This window comes from Pelobates fuscus, chromosome 1, assembly GCF_036172605.1.
Source record: "Pelobates fuscus isolate aPelFus1 chromosome 1, aPelFus1.pri, whole genome shotgun sequence".
Classification (NCBI taxonomy): Eukaryota; Metazoa; Chordata; class Amphibia; order Anura; family Pelobatidae; genus Pelobates; species Pelobates fuscus.
This window is the reverse complement of record NC_086317.1, coordinates 432,500,299-432,524,492: the sequence shown is the minus strand read 5'-3', so window position 1 is coordinate 432,524,492 and position 24,194 is coordinate 432,500,299. Positions and strand designations below refer to the sequence as shown.

Genomic DNA, 24,194 nt, shown 5'->3' with positions numbered 1-24,194 from the left:
ATAACGTTAAAATGGAGTTAGTACAATAATTCAATACAAGTACAATAAAGATTTTTAATAATCGCACATCATATGCTCCTCTGATATTAAAAGCACTCTAGGACATTTTGTCTGAATGGGTTAACTAAATAATTACTGGTACAATCTTGAATCACACCCTATTTGTACAAACCGACCATGATCAATCATCTGGAGTAAGAAAAGAAATCAATGAAAATTGGTGAGTATCAAAAATGGATATTCCCCCTTCCCGAATTTCATGTTTCTAAAACTCCATGTAAGGAAAACTTACAGAAGATTTGGTTCCAGTCAAATGTTTCTACCCCTCACACCAATGCTAATCATGGCTTTGTAGGATAACTGGGTTGTTTCCCCTGTGGCAAATCCTGCCACCACCCATGTAAAGGCAAAAACATTATAATTCATCATAATATAACCTGTACAACAGCACATGTTGTCTATTGCATAATTAACCTGTAAGATAATAAGGAGACATGGTCTACCATCAGAATTGACTTAATGGAGACAGCATTCTAAGATACCTGTTACACCGAATTTTTCACAGTTTGGTCACCAACATCCAACTCAATTCATGGTTATTTAGCATATTGAGGAATCCCCCCAAGGTGGCAATCTATCTGTGAAACTGCTTTCAAGAGACCTGCTAAATCCATATACTGGTTGCATCCTTGATGGACACCTCGGAGGTCTTCCTGATCCCCAAATTGGATGCCCTGTCACCTCAAGAACTAAAAACACCTTATTTTGCTTCTTGCCTTTAAAATGAGTTTTGCTCTTCTGCTTTACCTTTGTTTTAATTTTGCTCTGTTGTTTAAAATAGCTGGATGTTTGATCTTACCTGTTCATTTAATTGCTGATTGCTTATTTTTGGCCCTTTTGTGTATAATCTCATTTCACCTTAAAACCATAAGTGCGTTGCATGATCTGCTGCTTGTTTTGTTCTTTTCTTACAGAAACATTTGTTTCTTTTGATCATAGTGATAAATGGGTTATTTTTGGACTTTTTGGCAATATGCATTCTCTGATAATGTGTTATTCCTCCATATTTATTCATGTATTGCTAAATGTTTAGTATTCTTGATCATATATTCATTCCATGCTCACCCATCTGGCACTATTATCTAGGGCGCTGTTTTCCCCCCATGTATCACAGTAACATTGTAGGACACCGATTTCTTTTCCTGGAGTTTAATATTGTTTAGAGTTATGTATGTACAGTCATACCTGATAAAGATATAACTATATATATAACTTTAGCATAATAGCTTAAGCTAGCATCTGCAAAATCTAGGACACTAGTATCCCCAGTTAATTTGAATATTTATTGATGGATTCTTAGTATTCCACATAAAATTATTTAATGCCGATGTAAGCCGCTTACTATCTTCTTCGAAATTCTAAATGCTACTATTTAATCTGGTCTCATCATATCAAAAGGAACGTACAGTTAAATTAAAATAATAATATAAAAGAAATTTAACAGGACAGACACCGTAATATTACTACAGTGGTACCTCGGTTTATGAATTTAATGCATTCTCCGGGGACATGTCTTATTGCGAAAAATTTATCAACCGAAACACGGTGTCCCATAGGAATGCATTGAAAACCAATTAATCCGTTCTGGCGGTCAGAAAAAAGCCAATTTGAGCTGGCATGAAGAAAGAAATATTGCAAACTGAAAAGGGCAAGCCAAATATTGACCCTGTAACTTTCCAAAACACCATAAAAACTGTACATAGGGGGTACTTTTGCACTCAGGAGTCTTACCTGTACACAAATATCAGTGTTTTAAAACATAAAACGGTATCATGATGTTATTATCATTGAAAGTGCAGTTTTTGCCTGTAAAATACAAAAATCAAATATGAATGCTAACTTTGGCCAGTGTTAGTGACTAAGTGGCTACTAAAAAAGATTGGACATACCCCATTATGAATAACCCGGGTTGTCTACTTTTGCAAATGGTATGCCATGATGGGGGTAATTCTCATTACTGGGTCTCAAAGGCAACATAACCAATCAGGCACATTTAAATGTAAAAACTGAAATGGGCAAGCTTTATATATGACCCTGTAACTTTCCAAAACATCATCAAACCCCCCCATGAGTGTGTGGGGGGGGGGGTTCTCACTTTCTCTCCTGAACAAAATTATATATACTAAGTGTGGGTGCACTTACTATGAAAGAGGTAAATTATGGTTGAACAGACATATAGTCAAATTTCAGGTTTTGTTTTAATCAGAACTTGTACAATTGCCTCCCTCCTTTAGGGGTTAAATCACTTTTGTTTCTGTTTATGCAGCCCTAGCCACATCTCCCCTGGCTGTGATTGACACAGCCTGCATGGAAAATGGTTTATTTTCAATCAGATGTTAACTTGCTTTAAGAGTTTTTATCATCTGTTCTGTAAATTGAACTTTAATCAGATACAGGCTGTGCCTGCAGGATTTAGAAGACTATTAACAGATCAGGAGATGATCAATTCTAAATTAAACAGACTGTGCAATAAAGTTTAAACATTAGATCTTTCTTTACAGGAAGTGTGTAGGATGGTTGTGCAAGTCACATGCAGGAGGATGTGACTATTGCTGTATAAACAGTGATTTAACTACTAAATAGCAGAGAATTGAACAGTGAGACCGCAGGGGCATGATCTATACACAAAAACTGCTTCATTAAGCAAAAGTTGTTTTGATGCCTGTTGTATCCCTTTACGTTTTAATTCTCTATAAAGCAATACTATGTCATGTTTGGCATGCTCTCGTGGCATTTGTATAATAACCCTTTAAAGAGATGGAGCGAAACAGTTGAGCTTTAAATGGGTACTTAACACACTCTAATCTGCCCCCAGCATTCTGAGCTTGTCATTGTCATCTAAGGTTGGACTGAATCACACTTGATAATGCAAAAGTGTATTTTCCCATAATTACAGTTTCAGAGGGACCAGCTATATGATTTCAGGTATATGCCAGTTTTTGACAAATTGTTTTCGGATATCACCATAACCACTACAATGAGGTGTAACGGGTGGGTTATGAAGTTTAGAGATCCGTTTTTCACAGAACAGAAATGCAAAATACAACTTCACAGTGTGTGTGACACTTGGAATCAGCCTGCTCACACTGAAACCTTGAAAATTAGGCAAAAACCCAGAAAATGCATCAAGCTCTGAGTGTTCTCATGTATAGTCATTATGTACAGACAGTAAATACAAAGCAAAGTAGTGTAGATAATACTGTTAGTGCTCCAAATTACAGTCATTTGCAGTTTTTGAAAAGTATCAGACACAGACTTCAACCAACCTTATATGCTCTCCAAAAGACTCACTTACATTAACATTTAGCATAGTTACTGGAAGTCTATTGTACCCAAAGATTCTGCAGTTATCTTTAAATAGCTGAGGCTTTTCATTTACTTGGGCAATGGGATTTAATGCATATTTAGTTATTTTGCTATTTCAGTCTTTTCAGATGTAGTGGGTCAAGTTCCACATTGTTCATTGTTTATTAGAAAGTAGTTTCTTCTCTGGTGTAAATGACTTGTGATTTAATATCCAAACTTTGTATTTTTCATTCTAAAAGTTCAAACACTCGTGTCAAGCCAGTCCACAATTAATTATTCAACTGTTAATAGTATTAACAAAGTATCCGATTAAAAATATATATATATATATATATTTCTAAATGTATTTATTGTTTAAAAAGCCATTCTAGGCACCATAATCACTACAGTCTGCTGTAGTGGTGATGGTTCTAGGTGTGTGCTGGCACCACCTCGTTGTTTGCAGGCAAAATGGTTTCAAACATATTGACACTTAACTGGGTCCACTAGACACTCTCAGACAATATTTTTTTTATCCAAGAAGGTAAAAAAGATTATATAATGTGAACGTTGAACTTCCATTTTGAATGTATGAGAAGTTGAGGCCTGTGGGGGAGCCAGGTAATTTGAAAACAATTTGAAAATAGTTTGGCTACTTAGCATTGAATGGTTCCATGGCACGTTAATCACCATAACCACTGGGCAAAGATGTTTAAAACTGTGCCTGGATTAAAAGCAATCTTAATTAGTTGTTCATTGGCATATTACTATAAGGGAGATTTAGACCTTCCTATGCCCATACCTTCCATGCCGTGAGTGGGGCATATCTACTAAACTTTAGAAACTAGTGACTGGGCAGGAATTGTTGCATAGTCACTAGGAAGGGATGGGACCTTTGAAGTGACAGTTTTTTTTAATAAATCTCCCTTATTTTAATATGGGTGCATTATTCACCCCCATGTTTTTTTTTGATTAATTAATTTTGTAATGTGGCAGCTGGCTAGCAAGCACCGGCCAGCTGCCACATAATTAACCCTTGCAGATATACACATCCATACACAAAAAGATACACAGAGCTACACACTTCAATATACATACATACAACTACACACCCACATACGCACACAACTACACACATACATAACATACACTCCGCCCTATCAGTACCTGTGCCATGGCCACATTTTGATAAAGGCTGCTTTCCTACACAATGTGCACCAGACAACCTTCCCACTGAAGGTCTGGTGAATGACCGCCAAATGCTGGTACTATAGTAATGATACTGCCAGAAAGCACACGCAGACACAGTAATCCATCTGCCAGCCTCCTCAACCAGAGCAAATAAGGTCATCATTTTAGCCCTGGTGCAAACCAGGCCACCAGCAATCCAGGACATAGAAAGCTATGGCCAGAACTCTGACAAGCCAGTATTTAAAGGATTAAAGTATACAGGGAGCCGTAAATGCCCTCCATCCCGACCCCCTCCCTTGGGCTAGTACTTTGAGACATGTGCATTAATGTTTTAAATAAACCTATACAGCAAGCGTGAACAGACAAGATTAGAGTGAAGCAGGGGGTTGTGGGATGGGCACATAACACATTAAAAACAGTACATTTGCAGCAACACAAGAAATATATTGTTATTTAATTTTAATCCAATATTTCTATTGGCAGCTGGTAAGAGAAACAGTGTAATCTATAAAAAAATTTATAGAAAGACCGGCATTATTACTTTTAAACAATATTATTATTATTATTTTTTGTTTGTTTAATTCCCTTCCTCCTTTGTTCTATATATGCATTTTCTATCATAATTCTATTTAATATGTCAATCTGTAAAGGGGATTTTCTGTACCAAACAGGGTTTATAGAATATATGTGGATTTCATTTCTCTAATTGCTGTATTACTTTTTAAATCCGGTGTAATTGTGTTATAATATTTTAAATGTATTTCTGAGCATGAACATTAGCCTGCAGTGCAGTAGGTCTTCTCATTAAAGCACAACTCACATCTGCCGAGTTGCTCATATTCATTAAAAAGCTATCCAGACTCTCTTGCATTATCTTTTTAGCTTTGTTTGTCATTCCGGTTTGATGCCTTTAATTATTAATGAGAACATTACGGAGAAATCATTTAGAGACAACGAGGACATGTTTGTGAATGCCTATCTTAAATATGACTACATGTAAAATTCATGTGAGCATCTAATCAACTGTTTGTCTTTTTCTCGGTTACTGCCCGCAGACCTTCTTAACCCCTTAAGGACACAACTTCTGGAATAAACGGGAATCACGACGGAATATTTCCATCATGTGTCCTTAAGGGGTTAAATGTATGCAGCCTACCGTAATCTATGGAAGACAAAACCTAGCACATTATACATAACAATACGATTCAGGAGGCTACACAACCATAACAAAGATTTACATTTTTTTTCACAAATAATAGCTTTCTAGATCTCATTCTAGATTTGTTCCTCTTCATTTTGAAGGGTGGCTTGCACGTAGCGATTATCCCTGCTTGATTCCAGGGGTTGAAACGGTCTGTGATTCCTATCAGTGTTAGCAGGCAGTTCGGAATTTTTTGGGCACTAGAACTTCTTGATACAGCTTTTTTTTCTCACAGAATCATCAGTCATACATACATGACACAGTTTGTCAAAACAAAGTGTTCTACATTCACTTGGATTCTTGATCATCCTTTCTTCAAGGTATCCCCACCTAGTAGTGGCCACAACACTCAATGTTCCTCTCCCATCACACAGTGTACTTCTCTTTTCCTTACCCCCATTTATTGATGGGGACCAAGATGTTTCATTTCTGAATTCCATCTCTCTTATAGACTGACAGTCTTCACCAGCCTCTCCATCTCTTTGCACACATGCATGGGAGAATGTGACTACTCTATTTCTCTAGATAACGGTCTTATTGTACAGAGAGAAGGAAATGTAATGGGGTACTCTTTGGAAGATTAACCAACTGGTTTATGATGAGCTATGCGCATATTGAATTTCATTGTTATATTTGGGAAACTGTCATCCCAGATACCTCATCTTTCTGCAATGACCACAATCCACAAACTCCTATTTACTTGGAATGGAAAAATGAGTGTGTGGGCATACAACATCATACATGCACGTGTTCCCTAATATCTCATACAGAGTATATCATTCTAAAATGTAATTTATTGAAAATTTGGCTTTTCAAATGGGTCTTGAAAAATTACTAAATAAAAATGGTCCGTGACAGATTTGAAAGTTTCTTCCAGCAAGCACCCCCTTCCACTTTCTAAGCAAGTCCACACTTTATTTGCCTGTCCAATTGGAGACCTCCCAATTAAGCTCAATGAGTAGTTTTTGCAAGGCAGGTGCTCTGGGTAATTTCCTGCCTCTTGAATTTAGCTTCACTGAGTTAAACAACCAGGAAGTAACAGGACCGGTTGTATGATTGACAGCCAGGGGCGTGTAACAGGGTTAATTTATAAAATTGCAAGCTGAATTGCCTTAGGGGTTTATTACTAAACTACTACGACATTTTTAAAATTGCACAATTAAAAGGCAAACACAAAAAGTGTGCTTCAAGTGAGTCATGTCAATGTCTAAAATGTATCACCAGAATTAGTGTTTTTAATTAGTATATTTCCTATCATTGACAGCACAATGCATGGTATTATCCTTTTATAATATTATTCTCCTTATTAATTAAATATATTAATTAAAATGTAATTGTAATTTAATTTATGGAAGGATTTAGTTATGTGTAGCATTTTCATACAACCTGCCATATGAATTCTAGGAGATACTAATAAATCATCACTATTACTCATCCGGATGCACTCTTTATGTCACTACTTAATGAACGCATGAATGATTCTACAGCATTTCTGAAATCTATATCGGGCAGCCTTCACCCCGGGCAGCACAGATTTCCAATTGCAGCCTGTTAATGGCAAACTCCTGATGTGCTGTCTGTGTGCTTATAAATAAAAGCGTTGTTGCTCCGATCTTGGAGTGTTGAAAGCCTTACTTCAAGGTTCTGTCCTCATGGTTTCCCCTTCACATCCACTTCGGCAGGCTTTTGCAACGTTAGTGCTGATTAAAACACAAGTCAAAAATCTTCCGTGACAGGTGTCAGTTTCCTTAAACTTCAAAATTATAGCAGAGGCAGTAATGTGATTACGGTTCCGGTCATATTTTTACGTGGGCGTTTCAATCTCTTTTTTTTAGGTTACTTTTTTTTTTTACTTGCCAAAATGTCTTCATAAAATGAAATGTTACTGCTGCTGTGATACATATAGTGCACTAAATGTCATACACAGAGAAGTAAAATTGCTAGATTATAAATAAATCACCATTACCGTCAAATAGTCCTATGATCCTTACAGATATTGGTGAAAAAAATATGATGTACTTACTTTATCTAGAAAAGTTTGCTTTAAAAGACCAACATGGAAGAGAGGACTGTGGAGCTGTATAGCTTCCTATACCAGAGAATACCCAGCACAGTCCTCAAGGCAAAACAGCAGTCCAGGATTTGTTGATTTCTTATTTTCGTTCCAATGCATATACTGAGAAAAGTAGGACCACTGGAGTGCCTTCAGAACTGTGTTGGGAACCATTGTCCTTTACCCCACCCATGAGGAATCATCGGGGTACAGGTCTTAGGTGCCTGGTCACAACTGCACACCTTCAACCATGCCTAGTGTTACTGGAATCTGAAAGTAGGATGGAGCATGCCTAAAAAAGTCTTCAGAGTCACTCAGTATAGAAGACAATATGGAAGGTGCAGCTCACGTGCCTTTCTAACTTTAGAAGGTTCAAAATGGTCAAGCGAACAGGTATCTGTAACTGTATCAGTAGCATACAAGTGTGTCATTTTCTACAAACAGCAGAAGAGCATTACTGAAAAGCATGGGATTGTTAAACAAACATGAGATTCTGGGATACTTGGTAAGTAGGCCCACAATACTAGTACGCTGGTGTAATAGTCAAGAATAGGGTCCTGGATCAAGATTAGGATTTAGGAGAAAAGCAGAGACTGGAATCATATAGAACCAGCCATTTCCTTCAACTGGAGATGAGTATATTTTATTGATCTATTTTTGACACAGACGTCTATTCCTATATGCTGCCGTTGTCCTTATTTACATCCCATATATTGCAACCTCATCATATGTTGTGTTAGTATTCGCATGAATTTTAAAACTACCTGAAATACAATCGGAATTGTGTTTGTTCTTAGAAATGCAAATTGCTGTACCAGGACTAGAGAAGGCACACGAGCAGGAAACTATGGCTTCATAAAATGTTGTACCTGACTCCAACTTATATTTTAGGTGGCTTCTACAAAAATAGATTGTAATATCCTTTGGTTTCTGCATCCATGGTGTGCATTTGTTCTGGCCAACTGACAATATATCTAAAATCCAGGGTGATTAAAGGGACACCCAGTTCATTAAAGTGGTCTTGGTTTAGTGTCCCTGTCAGTTTGGCTCTGTAATTGTAATTAGTGTAGTTATTGATAAACTGCAATAATTACCTTTGAGGGTTAAATCCATTAGAGGCGCTTCCGGTTTATTAGGCAAATTATGGTAATTAGGTAAGTGACAAAAGGGTTTTTAACCTTTCTGCGCTGAGGGTGGGGCACGAGGGGGGCAATCTGAGGAGATTCACTGCAGAGAACCTAATCTCTCCACCAGTCCATGAAGAGGCAGAGCTCTCTCTTTAAGCCAGTGGTGTCCCCTATTTTAAGGGGGTGTTACGAATAAATTATCTGATTATTTGAAAGTATACTGCAGCTTAAACATTACATTAACCCAGTCCTCAAGGCAAGCCTACTAGTCCAGGATTTATGGATTACCCATTTGTGTCTAAGGTGTTTTTGGAAAGAAAAAAAAAAAAGAAAAAAAAACACCTTGACACAACTGGGTAATTCCTAAATCCTGGACTGATTGGCGTACCTTGAGGACTGGTTTGGAAGCCAATGCATTAACTCTTACAAACACATGATTCAAATGGTAAAACTACAAAATAAATTAAAAAAAATATTTACATCTGCATTCCCCATTTTTAACTGGATGATATTTTTCAGCCATTCCATCTGTTTTGTGGATCCAGTCAGCTGTTTTTTTTTTGTTGTTTTTTTTTTTATCAACAGGAATGCTGAGATTATGCTGAACAGAGGTTAACAAAATATTTAGTTCACTTTTCACTTGTCATTAAAACATTGAAACTATTGTGCACGTACTAGGTACGGAGAATTGACACACATGGAAGGGACCCTGGGGGGTATTTGAGACAAATGGAAGGGACCCTGGGGGGTAGAGGAGTTGAGATACATGGGGGGGATGGGGGATTTGAGACACAAGGTAGGGACTGGGGGGAATTAAGACACATGAAAGGGATGGGATGGGGGAATGAGGCACATAGAAGGGACCCTGGGGGGGATTTGAGACACATGGAATGGACCCTGGGGGGGGGATTTAAACACATGGGAGGCTGGGGGGAATTAAGACACATGGAAGGGATGGGGTGGGGGAATGAGGCACATGGAAGGGATCCGGGGGGGGGGGGATTTAGACACATGGAAGGGCTGGGCGGAATTGAGACACATGGAATGGATGGGGTGGGGGAATTGAGACACTTAGAGGGACTAAGGTGAATTGAGACACACACGGAATGGACTGGGGTGGAATTGAGACACATGGAGGGGCTGAGGGGAATTGAGACACATGGGGGTGGGAGGTCATTTTGCACCGGAGCCCGGTGGTTTCTAGTTACGCCTCTGGCTGCAGCATATGAATCTGAAATCATGCATGGTAGCTCTTATCATATGCTGTCTATTGGTATGACGACTAGTTAAGTATTCTGGAAAATATGGTGGATCTAGCAACCGAAGTGGAAATTAGAAGACCAATATCCATCAGTACAATCTCTCAATAACAAACTAAAGGAACACTCTAGGCACCAAATCCACTTCATGTCAATGAAATAATTATAGTGCCTGGAGTCCTCCTACACCTTCTTACCTTTAATTGTCAAACCATTCTAGAATGGTTCAACAGTGAAGTGGAGTCCCCTAGGCTTCAGCGGACGCTCTCAACATATCAGTGCTGCTTGAGCAACCGCTTTCACGATTGCGAGGTACAGAAAAGGAGAAAGATGGACTTCAACTCAGCGTTAAACCATTTTACAAAGGAGATTTACAATTGAAGGTAAAACCTCAACTTTACATTTACAAACTATTATTCCTTTAATCAGTATAAAATTATAATCTCAATATTATTTTTTAGATCATTGTTACGTCGCATCTACCTAGAAATTAACCTCATACAACCTGCAAGGCCTTGGTTTATTAATATCTATCTTTCTACTTCCCTTTCTATGACTTCCTTTTGTCCTCGCTGACAGAGCCAAGGCTGTAGAAGAGGCTTTGTGATCGTGGCAGTTAAGGCACAGATGGTCTTATTTCATTGCAGTCTCAGTAGGTTTCCTACCATATCAAATGTTCAGTGAGGATCTTGTGAATCCAGGCTGCGTGAACAATATGTTTCAGCTGGGAGTTTGATTAGCCCAAATAATTAGCATAATCATTGCCATGCAAATAGGCAGCAACTATGTGATGTGTAAAAAAGAGATACTATGCAATTAGTACTTTGCCTAGTTAGGATAACCAAACGTAATAACCTATACACTGAAATAAAACATTTCTTCCTATATCTTTTTTCATTAATGGAGCATGGAAGCAGTCCCCCAATTGTCCCCCAATTTTGTTTATTGTAAAAACAATTGTTTGATCACTGCTTGATTTATTCCCTGTCTGATGCTGCCTGTCTGACTATGTTATAGGGAAAGAATCATTCAGACAGAATTCAAAGAAACAAAATATTCTTTTCTTCTAGGGGCTAAGTGCACTAAGGGATGCCGAAAATGAATTTACTCCTATTACACTTAAAAGCCTCAGCTGGGAATAGCGAAAGATCAGACAATAGTGTACTCTTGGCATTCACACATAGCCAAGTCTAGCTTGATTGAATAGCATCTCCATGTTGTTGGGTGGTTCATAAAAAGTGCTGCCCTGTAGTAATAAAGGGAAAGGTCAAAATGTGTAAACTTATCAATGAAAGGATGGCGAAGGAAGTAATCGATTCTTCTTCCGCAGTATTAAAAGTCTGCATGTTACCAGGCAGCAGCGCTTTTCTTGTCCAATAACATAGGATGGAACTGGCAACTCCATACAGAATGCTCATAACTCAAAAATGACCCAGTCTAGAGACAGGCATTCCATGAGACTGGTTTCCCAAGCGCTATAACTCTTCCTATCCCTGCCCGAACACTGAGATGGACGGATAGGGTTATGTATAAGAATAGTTGTGTTCGCATGGCGTTTGTCCAGTTTTGTACAAATATGCCATTTTCTCATGAATAAAACTGTTAATCCTCCTTTATACATTGAGGACTTTTTTCGGTCCATCTTTTCTCTAATGCACCAAAATAATCCTGGTTTCTGACACTTTTCATTCCTCTCTGTGATATTTTTCTCCATCTCCATGATGGTTTTACCTCTGTATGCATTCATAGAATGATACAAATCCGTAATATTACTAGGAAAAAATAAAGATGCATTCGCAATCTGAAAGATTTTAGTACTTTAAAAAAAAAAAAAAACGTGAATGATTGTGAAGGCTGCTTACCGGTTTCAGAAACCACCAATCTTGTGGTGGAAAAAAAATGTCAGACAAGAGGCCCACTCTTGCACCACTTTCATATATATATATATATAGCTTGCTCCATTATTTCAGTTGGATTAATCTGACCTAAAAAAGGTGCGCTACTAAAGTGGCAGGAGAGGCACACCTTGTCTAAAGTGATGCAGTCAATAGAAAAAAAGTGGTAAACAGTAAACATAACAAAAAAGTCGCATGAATACTGCACTATTTTAAAAAAATGTTTTACAAGGATTGTGACACATAAAATTGATCTTTTCATGGTTGTATAAAAGAAGATAATGCATGGAGTCGGAGAGAGACGCTTAAAGGAACACTGAAGCGTTAGCATTAGCAATACATATTTGTATTTCCTATGCGGCAGTCCCCTCATTAATTAGACCCCTTCCCAACCCCATGAAAGAAATGAATTAAATAACAAAAACAAATTACTCTCCTTTTCACCAGCACAAGATTCCCTCTTCAGTACCTCCACCTCCTGCTTGTTACAACATCCTGGAGGCGTGGCAATCCATTAGAGGAGCATTGGGGGACGCAGGCACATGCATCTGCGTGAGTAACATCACGGTATGTTACCGAATGAGAGCCAGGAAGTAAGATTCCCGGCTCTCATACATCGAATTCGTGAAACAAAGGGTTTTGAGGGTAGGACGGGGGTTCAGGACCGCAAGCATTATAACAACTTTAACCCCTTAAGGACACATGCTGGTTTTCTATTGCATGGCACTCTAGAAGGGCCTCCTCAGCACGTGGGCCAGGTGCAGCCAAACCAGCAGTAGTTCCACCGCTGGTCAGCACCCATGCCTATGGAAAATTCTAGAATTGTAGCCCATAAACAAGATGATTGTGGATAATAAGCATAGAACATGTAAGGGTGTGAATATATAATTAAGTGTTCTTGCATAGCAAGACCACTTAATATTATCTCACATATATATTATTCTTGTTCTTATTATAGTCAAATTTACCACCCTAACTCCTCTCACAGTTTTTACACTACATAGACAGTAATTTACGTGCGGATTGTTCCCGATTGGATTGCTATTACTTTGTGGAGCGTTTCGCTGAATGGTTCACAAAATATCATTGTTTTTGTGGCAAAATTGTTCCCATAGGAATGAATGGCGAAATGTTCAAAACTAGAGTGGGAGCTGGCAAAAGCTAGAGTGGGAGCTGAAAAATCAGGACATGATTTCTAAACTGCCACCACTCCCTCATTTTCAGGCCCACCTACACAAATCTTATATCAAAACGTTCAGCTATCCCTGCTGCCACTAAAAATGTCCACAGCTAAGCCATAGTCCTTATAGATTTCACAATATGACCATTTGTTTGCAACTCACGCCGTCCATTGACATTCATTGAAACTCCACTCTAGCCACCTGAAATTTGAAGGGCAATATCTAAACTGTGACTGTGCCTTCATTTTTAATATTTCAGAGACATACATACAGTTGGTGGAATGTTCGAGGGATTTGAAAGATTTGAAAGCTCTTCTCTGCCCTTGCTGTAGAGTGACTGAACCACACCCCAACCTTTCCACAGTTACTCCAGCCACTCCAACCACACAACAGTTACTCAAGCCACTCCACCCAGTTACTCCACCTACACCAGTTGTAGACTACTGGTGGAGGCAAGAACACTTCACACAATTTCCCCATAGAAAGTCCTTGCTATGCAAGAACACTTAATTATATTTATGATTTATTATTTGTATTATCACTACAAGTTAGTCATGCATTACAGAAACCCGAACCATTAATCTGTTTCCAGCCTTCTTTAGACCTAATTACAAAAGTGCAACAAAAGATATAAAGTTTGATTCTCTAAGCAGTGTAAATTGCCATACTCTTGCTGAATTGAGTTACTTCCTGGTTTAATTAGCTCAGTGTAGCTAAACCCCAGAGGCAGCAATTTCTCAGAGCACCTGCCTTGCAAAGACTTCTCATTGTGCGGCATTGGAAAGTCTGTGATTGGACAGCCACAGAAAGTCTGGGCTGGGTTAGCAGAGGAGGGCTTGTAAAAGCTGCAGTGAAGTGATCTGCAGCTTTTGCAAGCTGTTTTTAGATATCACTCCAATAAAAAAATGTATAACTAAGTGCATGCATGTTTTCGTTGGTGATATAGCTACTAAACAGCAATTTGTGTTTAGAAAACACAACTGCTAACTGTAATAGAAAACAGAAAAGAGGGAGTCAGCCTGTTAGACAAAAGCTCTGAAACTGGAAAGGTATAGGGATTCACCAAAAAACCTAGGAGAGAATATAGACAAATAATGGCTACTATGCAAGATAGTAACCGATTATCCAGGAGCTTACTTAGTCGTGTGAGTGAAATAAAATAAATAAAAAATAAATATAAAATAAGTCAAATTGAACTGAAGAATGAGAAGAGTATTATTCTAAAGTGCAGGTTACTTTGATATACTTAATGTGAATTAACCCTTAATCGTCTGATTTAGTTATATAATTAGACCCAGTTGTGAGGGACCCAGATGGGTAGGGAAGATATACAAAGAAAATAAGATAAAAAAATAAGATAAAATGTAACTTCAATGCTTAGTTATAGAGAAAAATAAGAATAGGTATCTATTTAGAGGATACAGTAACCAAATGGTTAAAATGTGTCACAAAGTATCCAATATCTTCTATTTAAACAAATGATTTCTTAGAGTGAATAGGCTTAGTATAATAAAACTATTCTGTATTAGGCAATATAGATATATATCGCTAAAGACAACTGTAGGTATAAAAGTATCATTTATTAAAAATATAAAAAACGCGTTTCGTAGAGAATAGCTCTACTTCATCAGAGACGGATAAAACACCCTCTACATGGGGGTGTTTAAATACCTTACAGTTGCTGATTTAATAATTGGAAAATTTAAAGATCAAGATACTTTTTCTTACAATACTTGTTCAGTATAATACAGTATAATACATAGAAAAAACACTGACTACCACGTGAAGTTACTTTACAGAAGAAAACTAGATCAACACAATCATCCAACAACACTCCGGCATTTATTACCAAATATAGTAATCAATCACAAATCATCCAAAAAATTCTGAAGAAACATTGGGGAAAATTAAGAAGTGACCCAAGTCTAACACAATTCATTGAAGCAAAACCACAGATTATATTCACAAGAGCTCCTAATCTTAAACTGTTGCTAGCCCTCACGACTAGGTCTGAGATCATAAGAAGAAAGAACACAGATATGAGAGGTTTCGTGAGGTGCCAAAAATGTGCTGGGTGCAAAAATAACCCTACGATGGAAACCAGAAGAACCAAATTTACATCACTAAATGACAAAGAAGAATACCAGATAAAAACTGAAATGAACTGTAATACTTCAGGTGTCATATACCTTATCATGTGTCCCTGTAAAAAACAATACATAGGACGCACTAAGAGACCCCTAAAAGTCAGAATAGCGGAGCACATACGCAACATCAAGAAAGGTCTGATAACTCATAACCTCTCAAAACATTTTAAAGAAACACATGGAGCTGACCCAGCAGGACTGGTATTCTTACCCATTGAAAAAGTCAATGTTCATTGGAGAGGAGGAAGTATAGACACTAATCTAGATCAAACTGAGGCGAAATGGATTTTTACTCTTAATACTCTGGTTCCCCATGGCCTCAACGTAGATTTTGAGCTTAATGCCTTTTTATGATCGTTTCCTCCCTTCATCTCCATCTCTTTTTTAGCATTTCTCATGATCTCCAATAGTAGTCAGATTCACATCCTAATACCCCCTTCTTATATCTATTTCTTTTATTTCGTTTATATCTTGTAATCTAGAATTTTTTAAGCTATATTTTCCCTTGGCCGTTTTAGGGCTATGTAAGTTACCAATGTACACTTGATAATAGCAAATTCCAAATACCCTATCCCTGTATCCACTTTGTCTGTATACACTCTGTCCTCTCAAGTTTAGACCAAGTTCTCCCTCTCTGATCAATGTGTAGGGTTTATACGTTTTTCCTTCCAGATACAGTTATCTGCATATAGTCTTGGAATGTCTTGAACTAAATGCACAAAATATACACATGATCGCAAATTTCTACTAATGATAAATATCCCGGATTAGGACTAAAATAACTTAAGCATCTTCTGTTCCCACTACACACATATATATGATTCAAGAAGAATTTTAATTTTAATGTAAAGAAAGTCCCTCTAATACATACTTGTTAACTTAAACATTTTCATTATGGGGTTTTTATATCATTCCTTAATAGATATTACTTTAATACAAATCTTCTAATTTATGTAATTTTTAATATATCTTCTAACATATATTGTTATTACTATTGTTTTAAAGGTATATTACTATATATATTTTTTAAATAGTTGGTGCGTTATATGATGTCTCCCAATCAACTAATTTTAAACTCATTACATAACTATGATTATCGTTCTCTGTACTAACAATTGTGTCTCGTTCCAGGCTACCAGACCTCGTCTAAATGTTCACACTGTGTATATATAATGTAGACGAATGATAGGTTTCCTGTCCACGTTACCAGAAATATTTAATGGAAATATTCAATGTAATTATTTAACAAAAAGGTCCTTTGATTTCTAATGTATATCTCGTTGACCCAAAATCACAGTTTTGTTTATAAGGTTATCACACTCAATTATGTATAAATACCTAAACAGATACTTATGTATCTATTTCCAAAAATAAGATTATTTGATAACAAACCGAATTTATACATAAATTAATTCATGCAATGCATTTAATTCTATTTATACGACAACTTTGGAATTATGGAAGTTTTCCTTTGTCTATTGTATTTTCATCTTAAGTGGTATTCCGTTTTTAAACTTTTATCTACATTAATTTCTAGCTCAATCTATTACTTTTGCCTTGTATAATGATTCTCTTAAATTTATTTATGTTTATTTTAATGTATTATGTATAAAAAAAACATGACACAAGAAGTGAAAGAATGTTATTAAGGTATGCCTTTTAAACTGGTTTTTCTTTTAATGCCAACCATATTCATGCCAATTATATATAAGAAATAGGACACAACAAACGAAAGAATGTTTCACATCATTTGTTTTATTTTATCTTATTTTATTATATAAATCTACAATGAATAATCTTGTCTCTGGACATCTATGTATTATACTGAACAAGTATTGTAAGAAAAAGTATCTTGATCTTTCAATTTTCCAATTATTAAATCAGCAACTGTAAGGTATTTAAACACCCCCATGTAGAGGGTGTTTTATCTGTCTCTGATGAAGTAGAGCTATTCTCTACGAAACGCGTTAGACAGCTAGAACAGCAAGAAGGAACATCCACACAAGTTCTATCCAGCCAGGGTACTTCTGCAGAATAACTCACCTGTCCCGGATCCCAGGCGCATTACTGACACCGCCGCGAGAGCAGTGCTGTTCCCCCGAAGTGAGGTGGAACGCTCTGTGGAACGCACGCCGTCCTCACCGGCAACCAGGATCTGGGCAAGAGGATCACATACAGCATCCGGATCCATCCATACTTTTAAGGTGGTCTTGCAGTTTTTACCCATAATAGACTGGCACTAATATTGTGGATGTGCTATTAACTTTATTTTTGAATATTTGGATTTTTTATATTTTTAATAAATTATACTTTAATACCTACAGTTGTCTTTAGCGATATATATCTATATTGCCTAATACAGAATAGTTTTATTATACTAAGCCTATTCACTCTAAGAAATCATTTGTTTAAATAGAAGATATTGGATACTTTGTGACACATTTTAACCATTTGGTTACTGTATCCTCTAAATAGATACCTATTCTTATTTTTCTCTATAACTAAGCATTGAAGTTACATTTTATCTTATTTTTTTTATCTTATTTTCTTTGTATATCTTCCCTACCCATCTGGGTCCCTCACAGCTGGGTCTAATTATATAACTAAATCAGACGATTAAGGGTTAATTCACATTAAGTATATCAAAGTAACCTGCACTTTAGAATAATACTCTTCTCATTCTTCAGTTCAATTTGACTTATTTTATATTTATTTTTTATTTATTTTATTTCACTCACACAACTAAGTAAGCTCCTGGATAATCGGTTACTATCTTGCATAGTAGCCATTATTTAGCTATTTGTGTTTATTTATTTTATTTGGGCAATGGACTGTGCCTTTAAGATTTCTGAATTTGTTGAAGAGTTTATTTTCTTCTCTAACTTGCCCTTTGTTCTGTGAGCCTAACAAGCCCAATGCAATTCTCTATTTATACCTCACAATATTACAATAGCAAGTCCTCTTGTGTACAATAACTCTATTCATATTTAGATGAAGTAGGCTTTCCTTCATACATCTTCTACACTTGTCAAAAGTGATACATTCCGTCCTTTGAAGGTTATTGGAAATTGTTCAATTTAGGCATGTTTATCCGCTCTCTTTGGCATTGATGTGGATATCCCCCCTCCTCCGTTGACTGAAATTGTATTTAATTTTCTATGACTTTGGTTCACTAATTAGTTATGTCAAATTATATATTCTATATCTGATGGCTGAAAACGTAAGAAACAGGAAATATTTGATTCTGCATAGTTTTATTGTTCATGAATAAATCCAGTCAAAATATTCCTATACACTTGTGTTTCTTGACAAACTGCATTAATGATAATTGAATCTAACTGAAGCAGTGCTAAACTGCAAAACCCTTTTCTATCCAACATTATACTTGTGTTGCTCATTTTAAGTTTGCTTACCTTTTTCCATCACCACACAGGTGTTATTGTTGCTGGCCCCGCCCATGTTTCGCCTTCTTGGCTGAGAATTTTGATGATCTCAGCCAATCCAATGCTTTTCCATAGAAAAGCTTTGGTTGCCTATTTCACAGGCGCAGCATAACACCGCACTGTGCCAGATTCAGTGCATCTCTATGAGGAACATTTAGTAACTCCATGCAGAGCGTGGAGACGCTGAAAGTCAGTACTGCACATTATGCACCACAGACCCAGGAAGCACCTCTGAGTGATTGCAACTTGAGGTCTTACTAAGCAGTAATGTAAACACTTCCTTTTTTTCTTAAAAGACAGTGTTTACATTAAAAAGCCAGGGACAAGCTATATACACCTAAACAACTACATTAAGCTGTAGTTGTTCTGGTAACTACAGTGTCCGTTTAATTATGTGCATTTTATTCTCAGTTCAGGATCCAAACTAATATACATTAGATGCAGGCCTGTCTGTCATTCCAGCTAGCAGATAAGTATCCATATCTGATTAACGGAAATGATGCCAAGTACTTAACTACATGTTCCATAATCTCGCACTATTTCAGATTTAGTAGAAAATAGTGGACGTGTTAAGGTCGTCTGAGCCACTTCCTGGTTTGTTACAAACTCACTGGAAAAAAAAGTGGATACAATTTACGGATAATAAATCACAATTCATTAACACTTAGATACTCTAACTGTAAAGTTGGAAAAGGTACTACACAGACAGCAATTCCATTTAGGAAATGTAAAATCCGATATGAACTGTATAAAACACATAACTCTCGGGGGGGCGTGGCCTAGACACCGGCCGGGATGGCCGCATAATTCCGGAGCTCCGTCAAATCCACTCTTAATCCGGCACTAGCCATAAGCATCGAGACCCAAAAACTAGCCCAAAACCCTCCACTATGCCAGGCAGACACTCCGGCTTGAAACGACCCGAAAAAGAGGGGTGACAGGAGAGAAACCGGCAGATCGGTGGCTGACATGCTAACTACGCCGCGAGGCAGACAGGCCTCACAAGATGGCCGCCAGCACAGCCCGCGTGGATCCCTCTCCCCGGCCTCTACCACAGGCAGAGACCTGCCAGAAACGCAACCAGGGGACCCTGCACAAATACTGGCTAAACTTCAGGAGGTGAAAAGCTTCCTTGCCAAGGAAATCTCCAACAGCACGAGAGAGGTCAAGGCAGAAATCCAGGCGTTGGGAGCCCGGACAGCGGCCCTAGAGGAAAAGATGGATCTGGTCACGCAGGCCCATAACAACACCGCATCATACTCAAGAGCAATGGAACAGCGGATCTGTGACTTGGAACTTACGGTGGAAGACCTCGCCAACCGCTCCAGACGCAATAATGTGAGACTTAGAGGCCTCCCCGAAACAGCCGCGGAAGGGAACCTGGTGAGCAAAATGGAGCACTATTTCAAGCACTTACTCCCAGATATCCCTGATACTTACTGGGCAATCGATCGAGCACACAGAGCACTCCGAGCCCGTAGAACGGAGGGACAGGCACCGAGAGACATCATCATCCGTTTTCATTACTATTCCACAAAAGAAGCGGTGATGAAGTATGCTAGGACCAATGAGCTAAATTATCAAAACTCTATCATCACCTTATACCAGGACTTTTCCCCAACCACACTGCAACGCAGGAGAAACTGGAGACCCCTGACAACTCTGCTTCAAGAGCGGGAAATCAAATATACATGGGGACACCCCTTCAAGTTGGTGGCTTTCAAGGCCGGGACTACCTACACCCTGCAACCAGGTGGAGACCCACTAAGATTCCTTAGGAGCCTCCAGATAGAACCACCAAGAAGCTTTGCCCTATCCGGAGAAACACCGCCCAAGCTTGAAGATCTACCCGCAGACTGGACAGTCGTCAAAGCAGCTAAAACCTCGACGGACCGCCACACCTGAGACCCTCAGCGGTCACCTCACAACCACCTATGGTTCACTCTCCCAACCTGCCGGGACCCGGTCCCTAAGGAGAGAAAGACTCACCTGAACTGCCGTACACCTCATCGCTGACAGCTGATTGGTATCGTATGCTGCCTTTGCCTAGTTAAAGTCTTCTACATGGGACTTAATTTTTTGCACCCAGCTCTGAAAGTGCGATCCGTGGAGGTGGGGTGTGCTTGTGTACTGTATGTTGTGATATGATGACCCCCACACGGAGTACCCCAACATGCGGTGCACTACCAGTTCATTGGGGCACCCCCCCAAGGTAGCGACACCCTATCCATATCAGCAAATGTTAAAAACTATGTTATTTTGAGGAAAAAAAAAAAAGAGGGTTAAAAAAGAAAGTTTAGCATCGCAACCACTTAACTGCAAACTAGTTCTTGTTACGCGTATAAATGTTACAATTGGGGTTATTGCATTAGCGTGTGTAGCAACACCCTTATAACCTACCCGATATCAATACGGCAGATCGAATAGGTCCCTGGATCAATTAGAGACCCAGAGCGCCGTTAGTAGCAAGGGGTAGTAGGTTCATCTTTAACGAGTAGACCTGATAAGCTGAATGCCCCTGTACACTCCTGTACGCCCCTGTAGCTCTAAAATAGGGACTCAGCGTTCACAGGGGAGAGGGGGTCAGGACAAACGCCTCCATACCTTTCTACAACGCACTGGACTAATGGACGCGTGGAGACTTCAACACCCAGACACCTTAGACTATACATACTACTCCGCACCCCACCCTACATACTCCAGAATAGACAACCTTCTCCTCAACGGAGCGGGCATGGCAAAACTAATACTCAGAAATCAACAATATCACATGGTCGGACCACGCAGATGTGACTATAACCTTAGGCATAGGTCAACATCGCAACGCATGGACATGGAGACTCAACACGGACCTACTCACTGACAACGACATATCCGCCACTACCCGACTGAAAATCTTAGACTACTTCACCACTAACGACACGGAAGATATCAACCCGACTGCATTGTCGGCAGCCCACAAAGCGGTGTTACGGGGACACCTCATACAGGCAGCCACACATAAAAAACGAACCAAAACGAAACGCCTCCTAGAACTACAAACCACAATGAGGAAACTAGAGCTACGACATAAGCAGGCGCCCACAACCACCATATACACAAAGCTACAAACCATACGTCACGCTATAAAAGAACTCACCATAGCAGACATAGCACGCTCCTTAGTCTGGTCAAAGCGCTTTTTCTATGAAAAAGCCAACAAGATGGACACACTACTTGCAAGGACCCTCCGACCCAGACCAGGGCGTAAACCCATAACCACGCTGCGAACTGCTGCCAATGACCTGGTACACACCCCGAAAGACATCAATAGCACGTTCACCGAATACTTCCAGAATCTATACAACCACACACCAAGAGAAGGGGAAGCGCAGACACAATATACCACACGCATAACAGAATTCCTGTCCCAATTAAACCTCCCCCAGGTGTCCACAGTGGAGGCCAACATCCTGGAGAGCCCCATCACACAGGAGGAGGTAGAATCGGTGATAGCAACCCTTCAAGGTCGCAAAGCACCGGGCCCGGACGGGTACGATATGGGCTATTACAAAAGATATAAACCGGAACTAGCCCCCTACCTCACCAAATTATACAACCACTTCCTCCAAGGCGGCACCCCAGACCGCGACATGGCCACGGCCAACATAATTTTAATCCCCAAACCGGACAAAGACGGAACACTAGCCACTAATTACAGACCAATATCACTTATAAACGCGGACTTAAAAATATTCGCAAAGATATTGGCGAGGAGACTAACCCCACTGCTCCCAAAATTAATACACCCAGACCAAGTTGGCTTCATGCCGGGGCGCCAATACGAGAATACACGCAGAGGAGCTGATCTGATGTGGCTCATGTCTAACTCTAAGTCACCAGCCCTGGCATTGTCCCTTGACGCAGAGAAGGCCTTTGACAGGGTCCAATGGTCTTTCCTGTTCCAATTCTTACAATTACAAGGCTTCCCGGACACATACATCACTGCCATAAAAGCCCTATACACAGACCTACAGGCACAAACCATAATAACGGGCGCCCCGAGGACACCATTTCGAGTGAGCAATGGTACAAGACAGGGTTGTCCCTTGTCGCCGCTGTTGTTCGCGATAGTACTTGAGCCACTCCTGCATCTCATCACAACTGATCCAAATATTAAAGGGGTGCAAATTGGGGGGGAGCAATTTAAAACAGCAGCATATGCGGACGATATCCTCCTCACACTGACAGATCCGATTCCCTCAATGGCTAATCTGGAAAAACGACTTCAAATTTACGGGGAGTTATCCGGGTACAAAGTCAATCTCACCAAATCAATAGCACTACCATTTCACATTCCCGAACAAGAGTTACAATACTTTAGACGAACGCACCACATCAAGACGTCTACGACCACACTCACATATCTAGGCGTCAGGCTAACCGCAGACCACAAAGCACTTTACCAACACAACTATACACCGCTGCTCAACAGACTTAAGACAGACCTAGACAACTGGACAGACAAACCGATTACATGGCTTGGCCGGTTACACTCAGTAAAAATGAATATACTGCCAAGACTGCTATTCCTCTTCCAAGCGCTCCCAGTCCGGGTCACCAAGAATGACCTAGCAGACACACAAAAGGCAATAGACGCCTTTATATGGCAAAGAAAGAGACCCAGGATAGCCAAGGCAACTCTGTATAACCCTAAATGGAGGGGAGGTTTAGGTATGCCACACCTGCACCATTACTACAAGGCCGCACAATTGGCTCAAATAGCTCACTGGCACTGCCCGACTAACCAACGTAGGTGGGTGGACATAGAATCCCTCATGACTGGGGCAGACCTACCGCAATTCCTAATGTGGGTGCCCAGAGAACACAGAGTACTCCTACGGACAGAATGCCCGGCGATCCTTAACTCCCTAAGCTTATGGGACAGGGTCGCAAAGAAACTTAAACTAACAGATTTACCGTCCTCAATGACTCCGGTCTTGCGCAACAGGGCATTCCCACCCGGACTGAGGGCACGAGAGTTTCAGGGCATAGAGGCCACAGGTCTACAACGCTACACACACCTGTATTCAAACAACCAATTAGTTACTTACCAACATCTACAATCCCTGGCCCCACTAAAAACAAGCGACTTCTTCAGATATCTCCAGGTACGGGACTTCGCACAGACCAGAGAAGTCAGAACGGCAATAGCCAAGCCGCTCACTTTCTATGAGAAATTTTGCTTGCAAGAGCGTATGCCAACCAAACTAATCTCGCTATTATACAATCATATATGCCTAGAATCAGGGACCTGGGGCAATCAGACATACACAGACAAATGGGAGACGGACTTAGGGGAGACATTAGACG

General features: G+C 39.3%; 2 protein-coding genes across 3 annotated transcripts in view; one reads left to right on the top strand and one right to left on the bottom strand.

Moving 5' to 3' along the window:
• Positions 1–24,194, top strand: part of FRY (FRY microtubule binding protein) — a 434,727-nt gene that overhangs the window by 31,561 nt on the left and 378,972 nt on the right. The window lies entirely within an intron of this gene.
• Positions 11,844–24,194, bottom strand: part of LOC134571246 (uncharacterized) — a 516,374-nt gene continuing 504,023 nt past the window's right edge. The window contains exon 7 of the mRNA XM_063429422.1: positions 11,844–11,857. The gene's annotated coding sequence lies outside the window, so the exon portion shown is untranslated. The remainder of the gene's footprint in view (positions 11,858–24,194) is intronic.